Here is a 20,736-nt window from a genome sequence, read left to right on the forward strand (position 1 = left end):
CTCTAGTATTTTTATTAGGAATGGGTGCTGCCCGAGGACATTTTATATCTTTGAATGATTACAGGAATAATATAGAGAAAGAAGAAATCAATGAAATAAATGTGCAACTAAAAATATTAGAGAAGGAACAAATTAAAACCCCATAATTAAATGCTAAATTAGAAATTTTAAAAATTAAAGTAGAAATTAATAAATCAAAAGCAAGAAAACTATTGAAATATAAATAAAACCAAGATTTTGTTTTATGAAAAAGCCAATAAAATTGATAAAACTCTGGTCAATTTGGATAAAAAAAGAAAGAAGAAAACCAAATTACTAGTATCATAAATGAGAAAGGTGAACTCACTACCAATGAGGAGGAAATTAAAGTAGTAATTTGGAATTATTTTTCCCAACTCTATTCCAATAAATTTGACAATCTAAGTGAAAAGGATGAATATTTACAAAAATACAAATTTCCCAGGTAAAGTGAAGAAGAAATTAAAAATCTAAACAACCCTATGTCAGAAAAATAAATTCAACAAGCCATTATTGAACTCCATAATAAAAAAAATCTCCAGGACCAGATGGATTCTCAAGTGAATTCTATCCAATATTTAAGGAACAATTGGTTCCAATTCTATATAAACTCTTTGGGAAAATAGGTGAAGATGGAACTCTGTCTAACTCTTTCTATGACACCAAAATGGTTCTGATACCTAAACCAGAAAGAGTTAAAATAGAGAAGTAAAATTATAGACCTATCTCCCTGATAAATAGAGATGCCAAAATCATGGTGTGAGGAATATGGGGATATGGCCTTCACAGGGTGTGGAGAGGAGCCCTTAAGAGCCCCACAGGGGGAATGGCCTAGTCAATCACAAGGCTGGAAGAGATTTCCTAATCCCATTCCAGGATAGCAAACCCAAAAATGGTTCTCAACCAGTCAAGAGTGACCTAAAGATCTTGACTTAATTCAACTGAGTTTGCACAATTAGGTAATTGTATATTATCCCAAACACCCCCATGACAATGGGGGTTCATTAACATATAATGCATAGTATAATGTGGGGGATCATATTATGGGCATGTCATAGAATGGGTGGACCTCTTAGATTGTAACTCAAACTCTATTTGCCTATGAAAATCCAAGAGGGAGGGGAAAGAGTTTCTGAGGGCTATAAATTACCTGAATTTCCAAGACCAATTCGCGCCTCAGGTGAGGTACCAGTATCTTGCAACATTCATGGATAAAATGTACAATTTTCTCTCACTCTAGCAGGCTTTTCTTTTCATTGATTTATAACATTTGCAAATAGATCACAACAAGTTATCAGTCGGGTAATACACTATGACCAAGTTGGATTTATTCCAGGGATGCAGGGTTGGTTTAATATAAAGAAAACTGTTAGTATAATTATTTATATCAGTAATGAAACTATCAGAAATCATGATTATATCAATAGATGCTGAAAAAGTTTTTGGGATGATCAATCTTGATGTACATGCTCACTCTGTCAGTTCCATGATCACAATTGTGGGGGATTCATGATAGAGCATACCTCCAGTATCCAGAGAAGGATCTGTGGAAATTAAATGAAGACCAAGGATTATTATCTTCAACTTTTAAAAAATTTTATGTATTACATAATTTTGCTATCTCTAATTCTCTAATATTTTATTTCTTCATTATGCATATGTTTTTTTCTGCCAACACATTCAATTTTGATCTAGGCATAACATGGAAACAAATGTAAAGACTATATCAGATTTCCTGCTGTTGGGGAGAAGGGGAAGGGAAAGAAGGGAAGGTAAAATTGTAAAAATTCAAAATCATGCAAAAAAGATTGATGGAAACTAAAAAAAATTCCAGTTATATATATATATATATATATATATATATATATATATATATATATATATATGTGTGTGTGTGTGTGTGTGTGTGTGTGTATATATACATATTATATATATATATATATATATATATATATATATATATATATATATATATATATATATATAATATGTATATATATATATATATATCGGATTGCCCTTAGTAACTCTTGGAAGCAAACTTCCTTGTAGCTTTAAACAAAAATAGCTTTTTCATAATTTCGTGATGTGTTGTCTTTGTTGTTGTTATTTTGATGGTAGAAAACTACCACATAATTCTGCAGGTTCTGTATTCACCAAAGAGACCAGAGTTTTGGAAAGAAAAAAGTGAAAATAAAGGAACAACTTTATTATACCACTTTCTATCTGGAAATCTTACAATTGAACTCTAAAAAATTTTCCACACTGACCTGGGCCAAAATTTTTAGATGAATAAATGCATGTGAATGTAGATAAATGAATGAACAAATAAGAAAGAAAAAAAAGAAGTCAGACCAGCAATTTACTTAGGGAGATCACATTGATAGTCAGTGAAAACAAAAGACAATTTAGGACCTGTTCTTTGCAGAAACAGTAGTATTTGTCCAGTTACTGTGACTGGGAATAAGGTGGTGAAAAGTCTGAATAAAGGTAAATGACCAGAGCTCAAAGATGATTATATTACAGGGAACGGCCTTGCCAGATACTTTAATCAGTAGCTCAGAAAATCTTGGCAGGCCAAATATGAGGTATAGAGTAGATCAAATGCCCATGTTAGGGAGACGATCAGAGACCTATTCATACTCAAATTATTTTTAGATTTCTAATGTGGTTAACTTAAGAAATACGGGTGGAACTGACTCTGAGAAATATCTTTGTTTACTAGTATATCCCAAAAATGTTGGCTAAAAGTGCTTTCTTTATCCAATAAGTATCTCTTAAAAAAAAAAAAAACTTGATTTCTTTTATGTTTTTTCTTTCATTCTTTCTGGTAGTTTCCCCTCCTTAGTTATAATTCATCTTTCACAACATGACTAATATGGAAAAATATTATCATACATTTACAACTTTAACCAGATAGTTAGCTGCCAGAGGGAGGAAGGAAGGAAGGGAGAATAATAGAAAAATGTGGAATTCATAAACTTGCAAATGGATGAATGTTGAAACCTACCTTTGCTTGTAATTAGAAAAAAAAATTAAAAGTAAAATGAAAAATGAAAAAAACAACACCTTGAATATCAACCTAGAAGGGAGAATCATTTTAGAAGGTGGTGAAAATGAGTCTAACAAATGGAGAGACAATTTTCCTAAGACTGTATATCTGTTAAGTGTTAGATCCATGATTTTTCCTCATATTCCTTGATCCTTAATTCAGTACTCATTTAAAAAAAACTGTTGTATGGAGCAGCTAGATGGCACAGTGGATAACACTGACCTTGGAGTCAGAAGGATTTGAGTTCAAATCCAGTCTCAGGCACTTAATAATTACCTAGCTTTGTGACCTTGGGCAAGTCATTTAACTTCTTTGCCTTAAATAAATAAAAATTTTAAAAATTGAGGTCCAATGATTTCACTCATCTCATGTAGTACTAATCCAAACAATGTTATACCAGTAATAATAACTTCATTTAATTTAATTTATAAATGTGGGTTTTGATCTCTGATATCATTTGATGCTTACATTAAATCTCTGAGATAGGCAGAGAATATTATTTTACTTTTATAATGAGGTGGCTGAGTTTCAGAAATTTGAAACGACTTGCCTAAGATCCCAGGGATAGCCAGTGGCATATCCAAATCTCCTGCTCCCTGTTGTGTTAAAGAAAGTCAAACTTCTGACATTACTTCAATATGTTAATGTTTGCAAGACACTTTATATGCATTATCTTTTTATATGCATTGAACCCTGTGGTATCAACTCTGTGGAGATATACAGTATAGAAAGCTATGGTTTAGAAATGTTAAATAATTTATTCATAGCAACAAATCTAGTAGGTTCTAGATTACTTTAGAATCTAGTTTCAATTCACTCCAAAGTTCTAGTCTATTTGGCGTCTATATTTTTGACTCATTTCCCACAACAAAAACAAGAAAACATTGTTTTATTTTCAATGTCAGTGTCTATCTTGACAGCATATTCCCCTAATATATCAAACCAGTTCATTGACAAATATGATATTTCTACTCTCAATATGTTTATAGGTGAGCAAACAACAGGTTTCCTCAAAAAGTAGGAGGCAGAAATTTTCTATATTGAGAGTATTGATGTTATTTTATGTACAGTAAATGTATGTGTGTATACATATATATTTAAGTTAACTTCAACTTAAAATATATTTTTCATCTAACAATATGATTGGATTTTTTTGTTATAATAAATGAACATGAATTACTCCTTTTTGGACCAGATTAGGTTACAGAATTTTTTTCTTTTCTGTCACCATTGAAACCCTGGTGTCAGAAACCTTTAATATTTAATGCAATCCTAATTAGTCTCAGTTGGGCCCAGGGCACTTAGGAAAACCTGACACTAGTCAAAGAGTCAAGTTCATTTAGAGAGCATAATTATCCCAGTAGTATTTCTCTGCATCAGTTAACATCCCCATTGTAATTGCTCCCCCACTTCCTCCACCTCCCATATTCAAAAATTAATTGTTAAAGCAACAAATAATGCCTTGGATCTTGGTGACAATAGGAAAAGATTATCTCATTTGGTTGGCAGTCTGACATTTCCATGCTGTCTCCAAGTTCTCACAAGTCTATAAATAGGATCAAGAAGGCTTTAAATAATTCCATGGGTGATAGACTCAAAATGGGTTGTTAAGGGAAGTTAGAGTTGACTGAACTACATTTCTAACCTGTGGGGATGATAACAGCTGACCACAACTTCTTGCAGCGCATTTATTTTCATTAACAATGACTGATAAAAATTATATTTAGACATTATACTTATACCAGTAACCACAATGGCTTAATTTTCTAATTGAATTTGAAGACTATATTTAATATGCATAAATATTAGAAATAAACCTTCAAACATATAATATAGAGAAATCTGGATATCAATGGAGAAAGAAATGTCAGAATGCAGATCATTAAAGAGGAGAAGTATCTGGGAGATGATCCAATCAAATTTCATCATTTTAAAAATGAGACCTAGAGAGACATTTCTTCTCTTCCTCAGACCATCATAATTAGTTATTGGAATCACTGGAATTAGACCCACATCTTCTAATTCTTAGCCTAATGGTTTTCTACACTACAATTTACTGTAAGAAATGATCAGTAAAATTATAAGAGTATTTGATTTAAACTCATGAGCCTTAGGTTTAAAAACTTGCCTTTTTAACATAATTATTTGACAATGGGTAAGTACTTTATCTAAATAACTAAATATCTAAATAAATAAAATACATATAGTAATCATTGCACTACATACCTAACAGAATTATTAGGATGAAAGTTAAATTTAAAAATATAAATCACCATAGAAATATGATTTAATTTTATATAATACAATGGATAAATACAGATATTGAACACATTAAGAATTCAGAGAAAGAAGAGATCATTGAAGACATGGATGGCAAGACAAAAGTCATTGGAAATTAACAGCCCTAAAGAAAAATAGTTCTCCATGTTACTTAATTTCCTTAAGGATGAAATCCCTCAAAATTTTGAGGAAATGACTAGGGCCAGTATTTTGGAGGGAAGAGGGGTTTGTAAAGAAATGGGGTTAAGTAACTTGTCCAAGATTGCTCAGATAAGTATGTAGCAAGTGTTTGGGACTGAATTTGAACTGAGGTCCTCCTGACTCCAGGGCTCATTCTCTATTCACCCACCTTGCTGGCCCAGGTCCATTATTTTTTATCAGCATTTTATCAGAATTGGTGTCAGTATTAAAAAACAATCTTTGGCTTGTAAGGCTTGACTCATTACTGGTCTGACAATGGGTGTCTTTAGAAGAATATCTCACTTGAAAGCACTGATACACAATATTCATCCTTTTGTTAATTTAGGAGCATCTTAGTAATAATAGAGGTATCTATATGCATATAGATGTAGTCTTATTAGAGAAGACATTCTGGATAACAATACCCTAATAATCCAATATGGATTAAAATGCTTCAACACCACATCCTAACCTATCCAGTAAGACTAGGTGGTTTGCTTAAGACAGATAGGTATGGTACAAAGCAAAAAGAGAGACAGGCAAATATTTGTGTCTAGGTAAACTGCTATTCGGATCAAGAATTCTTAATGTTAACCCGTGTCATGGATTCCTTTGGCATGTTGGTGAATCTAATGGGTCTTTTCGGAGAATAATGATTTTTTAATTTTATATATATATATATATATATATATATATATATATATATATATATATATATATATATATATATATATATATATATATATATATATATATATATGTTTTCTAATTACTTACAATGGCAGTTTCTACCAATCTTTTTTTTTGCCATGTTTTGAGTATTACAATTTTTCTCCCTTACTCCCTTTCCCCACCCCCCAATAGAAGGCGATCTGATATAGGCTTTACATTTGCATCCATCATAAGCATAGATTGAAACTGAATGTGTTGTGAGAAAAGAATGAGATCCAAAAGGAAGAAAAAAACATTAAAAATAAGAAAATTACATAATACATAAAAAATTGAAGGTAATAAGCATTGGACATCATTAAAACTCCATGCTTCCTTCTCTGGGTACATTTAGTATTCTCCATCACAGATCACCTAAAATTGTCTCTAATTATTGAACTGATGTAATGAGCTAGTCCAGCATGGTTGATCATCACCCCATGATGTTGTTAGAGTGTATAAATTTCTTTTGGTTCTGCACATCTCTGTATCAGTTCATGCAAGTCTTTCTAAGATTTTCTGAAATCTGTCCCTCATGTTTTCTTATAAAGCAATATAACACAATTTGTTCAGCTATTACCCAATTGATGGGCATCCCCTCAATTTCAATCTTTTCCACCACAATCTGAGCTGCTATGAATACCTGTGTACATCTGAGATTTTTACCCTCTTTCCTGATCTCTTCAGGATACAGATCTAGTAGTGGTATTGCTAGATCAAAGGGTATGCACATTTTTATTGCCCTTTGGGAGTCATTCCAAATTCTTTTCCACAAAGAATGGACCAGTTCACAGCTCCACCAACAATGCATTTGTGTCCCATATTTCCCACATCCTTTCCAACATTAATCATTGTCCTTTGTGATCATATTGACCAATCTGAGAGGTGTGAAGTGGTATCCAAGAGATGCTTTAATTTGCATTTCTCCAGTCAATAATGATTTAGAGCAATTTTTCATACAACTTTAGATCGCTTTGATTTGTTCTTCTGAGAATTGCCTTTGCATATCCTTTGCCCATTTCTCAATTGGGTAATGACATGTTTGATTTATTTTTATTAACAAATTTGATTCAATTCTCCATTTATTTGAGTCCTTTGACAGAAACCCTGGTTTTGGCAATGCCACTACTGGGTCTGAGGAGGACATGAAAAAGGGTAAAAACATCACTTGTGCAAAAATATTCATAGCAGCCATGTTTGTGGTGGCATAGAATTGGAAAGCGAGTGAATGTACATCAACTAGGGATATGGTTGAATAAATTGCATATGAATATTTATATGTAATGTATATGTATATCATGGAACACTATTGTTTCATTAGAAACCAGGAGGGGTAGGAATTCAGAGAAGTCTAGAAGGATTTGCAAGAACTGATGCTACATGAGATGAGCAGAACTAGAAGAACATTGTGAACCCTAGCAGCAACATGGGGTTGATAATCAGTATTAATGGACTTGGTCATTTCATCAGTGCAACAATATGGGACAATTTTGGCATATCTGCAATGGAGAATAACAACTGTATACAGAGAAAGAATTGTGGGAGGCCAAGATGGTGGCATGAAGGCAGGATATCCCTGACATTCATTCCCCCTAAATTACAAAACCCATCAAATTATGACTAGCCAAAATTTAGAGGGGCAGAACCCACAGAAAGACTGAGTGATACAATTTCCCAGTCCACGGCAGCTTAGAAGTTCCATGGGAAATGTGTGTTTCACCAGGACTGGGGGGTTGGATAAAAAAGCCATGGCTGCAATGCAGCCCAGGAATGACCAGAAACAACTTGAAGAAGTGGTGAGAGAACTCTGCCTCACCAGAGGAGGGGAGAACTGGCCACAGAACAGCGCTGCAGTGAGAACCTGCCATGGGAATTGAGAAGTCAAACTGCAGCCCACAGACAGTAATAGTGTAGAAGGAGATTGCAGAAAACTCTCTGCTTTCCCCGGGGCAAGACTCTGCTGTTTGCCCACACTTAGATCCAGGTTGTAGTTTGACCTTCCATACTAAAGTAGCTAAGCAGGGTTCCTCCTCACAGCTCCAGGCCAGAGGGGAGCTCGTATGGTCATATACATATCAAAGTACAGGCAAAAGAATATAAGATTTTGATGTAATAAAGGTCTAAGTGGAGTGTATTAAAAACTCTCCAAAGGTTTGGAAGTGCTGTGAATTATTCTTAGGTTGAAGAAATGAGCAAACAAAAGAAAAAAGATGAATAAAACCATATAAAATAGTTTTGGTCCCATGGAAGATTCAGAAGATGACAAACTTGAAGCCTCTGTATGCAAAGCCTCTAAGAGAAATACAAAGTGGGTTCAGGCTATGGATGAGCTCAAAAAAAAGAGACTTCAAAAAGCAATTAAGGGAGGTGGAGGAAAAATTGTGAGGAGAAATGAGAGCAATGCAGATAAATCATGAAAAATAAATCAGTAGATTGGTGAAAGAAAACACCAGTTTAGGTCAAATGCAAAAAATCAAAACCAAAGGAAATGAGGAGAAGAATGCCTTAAAAACAGAATTGGCCATCTGGAAAAGGAGATATAAAAGTTCTCTGAAGAAAATACTCCTTCAAATGAAGAATGAAATGAAAGGAATCTGACAGTTTTGTGAGGAAATCAAGAAGAAATAAAACTCTTAAACAAAAAACAAAAATTAGAATAAAATATGAAATATCTCATTGGAAAAACAACCAACGTCAAAAACAGATCCAGAAGAAATAATTTAAAAATTATTGGGTTACCTGAAAGTCAGGACAAGGAAAAAAATCTATACTTCATTTTTTTTTCAAGAAATAGAACAGTAAAAAAACAAACCAACCACAAAAAAAAAGAAATAAAGGAGCAAAATGTCCCAGAGATCCTAGAAGCAAGAGGTCAAAAATAGAAATTGAGGGAATTTATTGGTCATCTTCTGAAAGAGATCCCCAAAGAAAAACTTCCAGGAATATTATAGCCAAATTCCCAAACTCCCAAGTGAAAGAAACTATACTAAAAGCTGCCAGAAACAAACAATTCAACTACTGTTGCTCTTTAGTTGGGACTACACAGTATCTGGCAATATCTAAATTAAAGATTTCTAGGGATAGAAATATGATTTTCTGGAAGGCAAAGGAACTTGATTTACAACTGAGAATCAACTATCCAGCAAAACTGAACATCCTCTTTCAGAGGAAAAGATGAGCTTTCAATTGAAAAGGAGACTTTCAAACTTTCTTATTGAAACAAACAGAGCTGAAAAGAAAGTTTGATCTTCAATTTCAGGACTCTATTCGTGAACCATAGAGGGGATGGATGAGAAGAACTAACTATGAGAAACTTAATGATGTCGCATTGTTCGTTTTGCTGCATGTGAAGAAGATATTGATAACTCATATGAACATTCTCTTTGATAAGAGCTGTTAGAAGGATTATATATAGACAGGGCACAGGAAGGAGTGGAATATAATGGTATTATATAGCAAAAAGATGGAGTCAATGGATGTTACAGGAAAGAACTGGGAGGAGGAGAAAGGAAAGGAAGAAGGAGCTAAGGTATTTCAGATAAGACAAAGCTTTTTCAAAATAATAGAATGGGGGAAGGTGGGGGGGGGGGGGATGAGTGAGCCTTCATTCTCATCATAATAACATACACACTTACCATAGAGAAAAATTAAAAGAAAGGGATGGGATAAGGGGGAATGGGGGGAAGGAAGGGGGAAAATGTGAAACAAGAGAGGGAAGATTGTGGGAGATGGTACTCAGATACAACAAACTTTTGGACAGGGACAGGATGAAAGGAGAGAGAGAGAGAGAGAGAGAGAGAGAAGAATAAATGAAAGTGGGGAGGAATAGAGTGAATGGAAAGACAGCTAATAATAGCCACTGTGGGAGAAATATTGAAGCAACTTCTCTGATGCACTTATGATAAAGAAGGCAACTCAGCCCAGAGACAGAACCATTGGATTCTGGACACAAGACAGAAGTACATTTTTTTCTATCTGACTATTCTAGAGGTTCCTCATCTCCTTGGGGGGGTGGGGTAGAGCGGGATTTATCTTCACTCTTATAACAAGATTATTGTAATAATATAAAATAAATGTAAACTTAAAATTAGCAAAGAAAGAGAGAAAGAATTGTGCAGTTTGAAGAAAGACCAAAGGCTATTACTTTTAATATATAGAAATAGTTATCTTAATATGTAATCTTGCTATACTTTTATTTTGTTTTTTCCTAAACATATTATTTCTTTCTCAACACATTCCATTTTCATCAATGTACAGCATGGAAATAATGCAAAGACTATCCGTCTCTCCTCTGTGGGGGTTGGGGGGAGGGAAACAAGATTAGGGGGAAAATTGTAACCAAAGAGTGAGAGATTTGGTTTCTTCATTACCAATTCTAATTCTTTCAATTTCTTTATCTTCTCTTTTTGTTAAAAATAAAATTTCCTAATATAATATTGAATAATAATGATGATAATGGGAATCTTTGTTTCACTCCTGATCTTACTGGGAGTGCTTCTAGCTTATTCCCATTGCTTATAATGATTGCTGATGGTTTCAAATGAATACAGCTTATCATTTTAAGGAATAATTCATTTATTTCTACTCTCTAATGTTTTGAGTAGGAATGGATGCGATATTTTGTCAAAAGCTTTTTCAGTAACTCTAGAGATAATTGCATGGGTTCTGTTAGATCTTTGATTGATAGAGGCAATTATACTGACATTTTTCCAAATACTGAAACAATCCTGCAGTCCTGGAATAAATTCTGCTTAATTTTATTGTATTATCCTATAATAATTTGCTATAATTGCTTTGCCAATATTTTGTTTGTTTTTTGCATCAATAGTTATTAAGGAAATTGGTCTATATTTTCTTTCTCTGCTTTGACTCTACCTGGTTTATGTGCTAGCACCATATTGGTGTCATGGAAGGAAGACAGTAGAGTCCCATCTTCAACTATTTTTTTGAAATAGTTTATTTAAAATTGGAATGAATTGTTTCTTTAATATTTGATAGTCACTTGTGAATCCAACTGACCCTGGAGATAATTTCATAGGGAGTTCATTGATGGCCTGTTGAATTTCTTTTTCTGTGATAGTTGCAATTGCATTTAATTTTCTCAACTTTTAAGTTGGGCAATTTATATTTTTGCAAATATTTATTTATTTCACTTAGATTATCAAATATATTGGCATACAATTAGAGAAAAAAGTCCCTGATTATTACTTTAATTTCCTCCTCATTGATGGTGAAATCAAATATTTCATTTTGATACTATTTTTGTTTTTTGTGTTTTGGTTTGAAACTAATTTGATTTTTTCTTTCATTTACCAAATTAACCAAAGGTTTATCCATTTTATTGATTTTTTCACAAAACAAAATCTTGGTTTTATTTATTACTTTAATAGGTCTTTGCTTTCAATTTTATTGATTTCACATTTAATTTTCAGAATTTCTAATGTGATATTTAAATGGTAAATATTTAAATTATATATATATATATATATATATATATATACATATACATATTTACAGAAAGAGAGAGAGAGAGAGAGAGAGAGAGAGAGAGAGAGAGAGAGAGAGAGAGAGAGTAAGGTAAAAGGTTAGAGCAAAATATATTTTGCTTCAGCTGAAGTGAAAAAAAGCAGGGGTAGCAATCCTTACTGAGACAAAGCAGCTACAAAAATAGATAGCATTAAAAGAGAAAAAGAAGGAAACTATATCCTCCTAAAAGGTACCATAGACAATAAAGTAATTTCAATACTTAATACTTAATATGTATGCACCCAATGGGACAGCATCCAAATTCTTAGTGGAGAATTTGGAAGAGCTACAAGAAGGCATAGAAAGCAAAACTCTACTAGTGGGAGACCTCAGCCTCATCTCTCAGAAAAAGTTGTAAGTAAATTTATATGGACAAATAAAAAGTCAAGAATTTCCAGAGATTCGATGAAAAACAATTGCAAAAGAAGGAGGCTTAGCCTTACCATATCTAAAATTATATTATAAAGTATCAGTCATCAAAAAAGACTGGTATTGACTAAGAAATAAATTTGTAGATCTGTGGAATAGATTAGGTGCAATAGCAGGAAATGATTGTAATAATCTCCTGTTTGTTAAATCCAACGAGTTCAGCTATTGGTATTAAAAACTCTCTCTTCTTTAAAAACTGTTGGAAAAATTAGAAGTTAGTATGGCAGAAACTAAGATTAGACAAACACCTCACACCCTATACCAAGATAAGATACAAATGGATGTGGGACTTAAATATAAAAAAACAATATTATAGGCAAAGTAGAAGATCAAGGAGCAGTTTACCAGTCAGATCTATGGAAAGGGAAGCAGTTTATGACCAAGGAAGAGATGGAGAACAACATTAAAAACAAACTAGATAATTTTGATTATATTAAATTAAAAAAGGTTTTGCACAGATGAAACCACTGTAACCAAGATAAATAGAAATGTAGTAAACTGGGAAACAATCTTTACAACTAATGATTCTGACAATGGACTCATTTCTAAAATATACAGAGAACTGAGTCATATTTTAAAAAAGCTATTGCCTTGTTGACAAATGGTCAAAGGATATGTAAAGGCAATTTACAGAAGAGGAGATTAAAGCAATCCATAGTCATATGAAAAATTGCTCAAAATCATTACTTATTAAAGAAGTACAGATTAAAACATCTCTGAGACACCTGTCAGAGATCAGACACATCTCAAAACTGTCAGACTGGCCAATATGACCAGAAAGAGAAATGATCAGTGTTGGTAGGGATACCAGAAATCTGGGACACTAATACGTTGTTGGTAGTGCTGTAAACTCATCCAAACTTTTTGGAGGGTAATTTGGAATTATCCCCAATGGTCAACAAAAATTTGCATACCCTTTGATCCAGCAATACCACTATTTGGTCTATACACTGAAGAGATTATGAAAAAAGAGTAAAAACATCATTTGTACAAAAATATTCATAGAAGCCCTGTTTGTGGTGGCAAAGAATTGGAAATTAAGTGAATATCCTTCATTATGGGAATGGGTTAACCAACTGTGGTATATGTATGTCATGGAACACTATTGCTCTATTAGAAACCAGGAGGGATGGGAATTCAGGAAAGCCTGTTAGGATTTGTATGAACTGATGCTGAGTGGGATGAGCAGAATCAGAAAAACATTGTACACCCAAACAGCTACATGGGGGTGATGATTGACCTTTATGGACTTGCTCATTTTATTAGTGCAGCAAACAGGGACAATTTTGTGCTACTGCAATGGAGAATACCATTTGTATCCAGATAAAGAATTATGGACTTTGGACAATGTCCAAAGGCTATTACCTTTAAATAAGGAAAAAAAAAACATTATCTTATTACATAATTTCACTATCTCATACTTTATTTTTCTTCCTTAAGGATATGATTTCTCTATCATCACATTCTGCTGAATTCAATATATAAGATGGAAATAATGTAAAGACTAACAGAAGGCCTTCTGTCGGCATGGGGAGAAGTAAGTAAGAATGGGGGATAAACTGTAAAACTCAAAATAAATTAAATCTTTCTAAAGCTAATATCATGCATCTTTAGTCTTTAATGATAATGCAGACAGGTCTTGAATAATTCTGTCTTTGACTCTTTGGTATTTGAATTGTTTCTTTCTGGCCACTAGCAGGATATTCTCCTTGATCTGATAGTTCTGGAGTTTGTCCAGAATCTTTCTTGGTGTTTTCACTTTGGCATACCTTGTAAGAGGGCATAGAGGTATTCTTTCTTCTTTTTTGGGGGGGGATGCTTTATTCCCAGTCTTTTGTGCAGAATAGCATCCCAGTATTTGTTTCCTAGAGCCTATGCTGACTCATCTCTTCCTAAAGGTCTTCTTTTCTGCTTGGAATATGGCTAAACCATTGCAGTTAGTGGTCAAGGCCTCAGATTTAGGACAATGGCATGAGAGGGACCAGAGACCTGTTTCTTAAGGGGAGCTGATGTATATGGAGTACAGGAGCAAGGTCACACTAAAGCATGGTGGTTTGATCTTCTATTTCCCTGGGAACCTCAAAGCTCACTGATTTAAACCAAGGTGACTTTATCTGACAGAGATTTCTCAATGGGAACACAAAGCTTCAAACCAGCCCCCTCTGGTGTCCTTGAATATAAATTTTCATCTTAGTGTAACCTGAGTCTCATAAAGTTAATTCTTTTTCTCCCTGCCTCCACATCCTGGCAACCAGCAGGCCTAAGAAAAGGCCAGGAAGATGGGCAAAAGAGTTACAATCAGGGTCTACATACACAAGGGTGAAACATATATCTCAAACATACAAGACCACGATGGGAACTGAAGGAACCCAGAGGATGAGAGACATAAATCTAACACTCACCTAAGTTCTAAGCAGAGAACCCATCTTCCAGACTGGAGCCTGAGCTTTCTGCTCCAGGATTCTGACTGTCTCAGACTGGGAAACATGGTGTTTCTACCCTTTGTTGAAAGAGTGGAGATTTATGGGAGGTTGAATAGGTGACAGACCCCCAAGATACTCTCTCCCCAAGGCCACAGAAGTTTGGGCCTATATATAAGGCCTGGAATTGAAGTTAAAAAGAGGTATAGCAAATAACTGAGTGTCTATTGCCACTCTATTCACCCAAACCCATCCCATCTCAATTAAGGAATTGTCAGTCCCTGTCTGTTTGCCTTTCTCTTCTTTAGCTGTTTTCCTCCTTTCTCAGCAAGAATAAGAGGAAATACATGCATGACCGGTAAAATCTGCGGCTTCTGAAAAGAACTATTCCTCTTCTCCATGTATTGAGAATGGGGTCAGGGTGCATGCACTGTGAGACCAGAAGAGGAAAACAGTTTATTTTTCCTAAATTTTTAATCTAGGGGTTCTATCCTGTCCCCTTGTTCTATTCCCAGTTCTGCTATGCCTGGGCCTTCCAGCTTGAATGATAGGAGAAATGAGAAAGCTGAAAGGACATAACCAAATTTGTGGTTTTCAGGATAATTTTGGGAAAAGCATAAAAAACAGAATAGAAGGTAAAGAAAAGGGAAGAAGAGAAAGTCTGTATCACTCTCCTGAAGTGGCCCTGGGATCATCAGTGGCGTGTGAGAGGGGTGCGGTATCACAGAAGACAAATGGCTTGGGGAAGGACAATGGGGGCAGGGGGATAGAGTCTTCACGAAAGCAAAGACCACAATCTGCTCTATGATGGGGGACCTCTTTGCCGCATAATGTGACTCTGTGTACCACTTGCTGAGGGTCACTCTCTAGAACTGCTGCTTCATCTACAATCACATCTACAGCCAGAAAGAGTCCTTCCATGTTCTCTAGTAAAGCTTACTTCTCAACATTCTTCCTCATTATCTGGCTCAGAGAGTCAAGGAGGCAGCACAGAACAGCCAATAGCATCAACTCATTTTCATAGGAGGTGCCAATCATGGAGAAGTAAAGATCAATGCTCCCTTTGTACACTACAGTCAGTCCTTCCAAGGGAGCAAGCTCACTTCAGTCCAGTAGGTCATGTTGGAAATATTCTTCTTGGGATGGCTAGGTGGTATAGTAGATAGAGCACCGACCCTGAAGTCAGGAGTACCTGAATTCAAATACGGCCACAGACACTTAATAATTACCTAGTTGTGTGGCCTTGCACAAGTCACTTTAAGCCCATTGCCTAGGAAAAAAAATACCTCAAAATAAAAGAATGTATTCTTCTCAAAAGCCTTTGGTTCCTTGATGATGGGGTAGGTGTCATCATAGTACTTGACAAAGAGATGCTCTCCATTGTTGTCCAGGATCAGGATGGCTTTAACTATACAGAGAATGTTTCAGGATCATTGCCTCCATGTTGTCTTTAAGTTGGTGCTGGCATGGGAGGTATTTGCAAGGCAATGGGGTTAAGTGGCTTGCCCAAGCCCACACAGCTAGGTAATTTTTATGTGTCTGACGCCCGGATTTGAACTCAGGTACTCCTGACTCCGGTGCCAGTGCTCTATCCATTATGCCACCTAGCCACCCTATAATTATGCTTTCAATGATTATTTTGTCCTCTGCTTCTAGGATATTAGGGCAGTTCTCCTTTACTATATACTCAAGAATGGACCAGGCTTTTTTTTTTTTTTTTTTGCTTCAAGGTTTTCAAGTAGTCTTAATATTCTTAACTTGTCTCTCCTGAATCTATTTTCAGGTCAGTTGTTTTGCCAGTGAGGTATTTTACATTTTCTTCCTTTTTTTTTTTTTTTTTACTTTTCTGTTTTGCTTTTAGTTTCCACAGATTTCAATCTTTTCATTATTTCCAATTTTTTTTGTTAGAGAAGAATTTTCATCATTTACCTTTTGCATCTCTTTTAATAATTGATCAATTCTATTTTGAAGGCATTGTTATCATTTTCCATTTGCCCAATTGTGCTTTGGAGAGAATTATTTTCTTTTACCACTTATTCAAGTATATTTTCAAAAACTTTGTTTTCTTGTTTTAAGATGTTAATTTTCTCTTTCACAGTGTTAATTTTCTCTTTCATTTCCTGTCCCACTTTTTCTAGTTGATTTTTTTGGGGGGTTTTGCAAGGCATTGCAGTTAAGTGACTTGCCCAAGGTCACACAGCAGGGTAATTATTAAGTGTTTGAGGGGGGATTTGAACTCAGGTCATCCTTATTCCACTTCACCACCTAGCTACCCCTTTAATGATCTTTTCAAAGAAGTCATTCTGTACTGGAGACCAATTCATATTCTCCTCTGAAGCTCCTTTCCTTCTATCTTCCTTTTCTGACTTAGTGTCCTTATCTCTAAGGTAACATTCAAAGGACCCTGCTTTGCACTGGCCTTTCCTCATTTTTAGGCCCTTTAACTAGGATCTTGCATTGGGGAAGGGGCTGGTTTACAGACCTTTGTTGTTGAGACTATTGGGGGCCTTGCTTACTGGTGTTAGGAACTCCATGGTGTTATTCAGTGGGCACACTAGTAAGGAATGCCAGAAGCTTTCCCAGGATTGATTGTGTCAGGGGTATCAAAGAACTAGTCCCTTGGCCCAGGTCTTGATCACACAATCTGGGCTGGGTCCTCAGACAAGAAACCTGAAAGGCTGTCTTCAGATAATCAGAGTAATGAGGACTGGGAAAGATCTGCCACCCATATCCCCTGAGGCTGGGTCTCTGCTCTCTGCCCTGGGCATATCTTCACCCCCCCTTTGACAAACCTCACTGTGAAATGTTCCCCTCTATTCTTCTGTGGGTTTTGTGAATCCAAAATCTATTAAGAGGCTTGATTCCTGTTAGTTCTGACAGAAAACCATGGGATTGTTAAATAGTTCCTGGGTTCTGTCTCCCACCTTGGTCAGATGTCTTTATAATGATTTTTTTAAGGATTTTGCAATGCAAACAGGATTAAGAGGCTTGCCCAAGGTCACACAGATAGGTAATTATTAGTTGTCCAAGGCCTGAATTGAATGCAGGTACTCCTGACTCTAGGGCAGGTGCTCTATCCACTACACCACCTAGTTGTCCCATAATGATTTTAAGTACCTAAAATGAAATATATAGAATTACAAAGAAAAAAGTGATATGGTAATCAAGGTATATATTAAACATTTGTTTTTCATTTGATATTTTATTTTTCTAATCACATGTTATGAATGTTTTGCAACATTCCTCCACATGCATGTGCATATTTTAAAGTTATACAATTTCCTTCCACCCTTCCTTCCCACTCCATTCCCTTCAGAAGCAAACAGTCTAGTGAAACATACACATTTATGCTAACTTGTTTAGAGATTAGTCATTTTGGGAATGAGGAATTAGGAATAAAGGGAAAGAAAGATAACCATGAGATGAGAAGGAAATATATAAGAGATTTTTTTAAAGAGTGAATGTAGTGTTCATTCAGATTCTGAAGGATTTTTGATTTTGTTTTATTTAATTTTTCTTCTTCTGGATAGGGATAGCATCACCCATAGCCAGTCTCCAAGGGTTGTATTAGCTCTCCTTTCAAGATTTTTTAAAGGAAAAAAAAAGATTCAAATGACTTTCTGGCTAGAGTCAAGATGATGCATAAAACTAGGAAGCTCCTGGAGCTTTTCCTCAATGTTAAATAATACCTTTAAAAAGTCACTAAAGCAATGGAACCTACAAAAAATAGTGAAACAACTTGTCAGGTAATATATCATGGAGGAATTTCAGAAAAAAAGATTTGTCTCACCTGGAGAAAAGAGGTGTGCAGCGTAGCATAGGCAGGAGAACTAGAAAGCCATCTGGAGACTCCTAGCCACTTTGCAGATCAGGTTCTGGCTCAAAAACCAGGCAATGAGGGTTCTAACTCCAGATCCAAAAGCATAACATTTTTTACACAAAGTCATATCTAAACAATTGGAAACATGTCAATTGCTCTGGGTAGGCCAAGCTAATATTTAAAATATTTTTATCAATATTAAATTACTTATTCAGTGCCATAAGAAGCAAACTAAAATAATATTTACAGAAAACTAGAGAAAATAGTAACTAAATCCATCTGAAGGAACAAAAAGACAAGAATATCAAGAGAATTAATGAAAATGAAAATGAAAATTGTGGCCTAATCATACCAGCTTAAAACTATATTATAAGGTGGTAGTCATCAAAGCTGTCTGGTACTGGCTAGGAAATGGAGATGTAGATCATTAAAATAGATTAAATACAAAAGAAACTACTTATTGACTACAGTAACCACAGTTTGATAAATCCAAAGATTTCTGGGTTAAGACAAATACTGCTTGAAAAACTGGGAAACAGTATGATCACAAACCCATACCTCATATTCTATACCAAAATAAGGTTGATATGGATACATGATTTGGACTTAAAGGATGATACAATAAGCAAGTTAGGAGAACAAAGAATAAACTCTCTGTCAAATCTATGGAATAGGAAGAAGTTTATGAACAGAGACATAGGGAACTTTATACAATACAAAATGGATAATTTTTATTACATTAAATTAAAAAGATTTTGTACAAATTAAACTGATATAACCAAGATGAGAAAGAATGCAGAAAGCTGGGAAAAAATTTCACAGCTAGTGGTTCTGATAAAGAATTTATTTCTAAAATGGAGAACTGGATCAATTTTTAAGAACACAAGTCATTCTACAATTGATAAATGGTAAAAGTATATGAACAGGTAGTTTTCAGATGACAAAGTTAAAGTTAGTTATAATCATATGAAAAAAAAATGCTCCAAATCTTTATTGGGTAGAGACATGCAAATTGAAACAACTCGGAGGTACAACCTAACCTATCAGACTGGATAAAATGGAAAAAAAGGAAAATGATTAATGTTGGAGAGTATGTGGGAAACCCAGGACACTTACTTAGACTGTTGGCTGAGTTGTGAACTCATCCAACCATTCTGGAGAGCAATTTGCAACTATGGCAAAGGGTATAAAATTGTGGAAATCCTTTGATCCAGTAATATCACAACTAGTTCTATATTCCAAAGAGATAATAAAAAGGGAAAATTAACCACATGTACAAAATAGTTATAGATGCTATTTTTGTACAAGCAAAGAATTGGAAATTGAGGGGATGGTTATAAGTCAAGGAATTGTTAAAAAAAAAGATCATATATAAATATTATGAACATTATTATTATTCTGTAAGAAATCCTACATGGCCAGAATTCAGAAAACCCTGGAAAGTCTTGCATGAACTGATGCTAAATAAAGTGAGCAGCTCTAGAAAAACATTGTACATATTAACAGCAATATTTTTATGAACTACTATGGTGGACTCAGCTCCTTTCAGCAGTACAGAGATCAAGAATAATTCTAAGAGAATTTATGTTATGGAAAATGAAATCCACATCCAAAGAAATAACTATGAAGTCTATAGAACAAAAAAGAACTATATTCAGTTTTTTAAAATCTCTTTTATATTTTTCTTTCTTTTTCATGCTTTTCCCCTTCTAAATATTCTTTTACAACATCATTAATATGGAAATATATTAAACATGATTGCACATGTATAACCTATATCAGATTGCTTGCTGCTGAGGGGAGAGAAGGTAAGGTGGTAGAAAAATGTGAAATTCAAAAGCTTGCAAAAGGAAGAATGTTGAAATCTATCTTTGCATGCAGTTGTAAAAAATAAAAGATCCACAGAGTTTATTTAGAAACCCTGCTTATGCAATACACAGCTAGGTGGAAAAAAGAGACATGGATTTAGGTAAGTAAGTCAGGGTTAGCCTCTGAGGCAACCACAAAGAGATAAGCAAAAAGTAGTTTTCTGTCAGGGAGTTGTAGAGATTTTGCTGATTTTAAGGGACAGTATCCAAACACAAGCAGAGATGAAGAAGTTGACATCATTGGCACAGTTAAGTTAGTTGATTGGCGAAGAAAGATATGCTCTGGTCTTCCTCCTTATTTATCCTACTGAGTATGGGCAGGTGAGTTTTGACAGGTGTGTACTGAGAGGTAGAGAAAAGCAGGACTTCTCTGAGTCAAAGAACTTTGGAATGGAAAGAACCAATGAGACTCTTTAGGTCAAATCCCTCATTGCT

At 34.7% G+C, this 20,736-nt stretch overlaps 1 pseudogene; it reads right to left on the reverse strand.

The window, feature by feature from the left end:
• Positions 1 to 15,279: 15,279 nt before the first annotated feature.
• On the reverse strand, positions 15,280 to 16,056 carry LOC141497758 (coatomer subunit zeta-1 pseudogene; annotated as a pseudogene).
• Positions 16,057 to 20,736: the final 4,680 nt, after the last annotated feature.

The sequence above is a fragment of the Macrotis lagotis genome, chromosome 1, assembly GCF_037893015.1.
Source record: "Macrotis lagotis isolate mMagLag1 chromosome 1, bilby.v1.9.chrom.fasta, whole genome shotgun sequence".
Taxonomy (NCBI): Eukaryota; Metazoa; Chordata; class Mammalia; order Peramelemorphia; family Peramelidae; genus Macrotis; species Macrotis lagotis.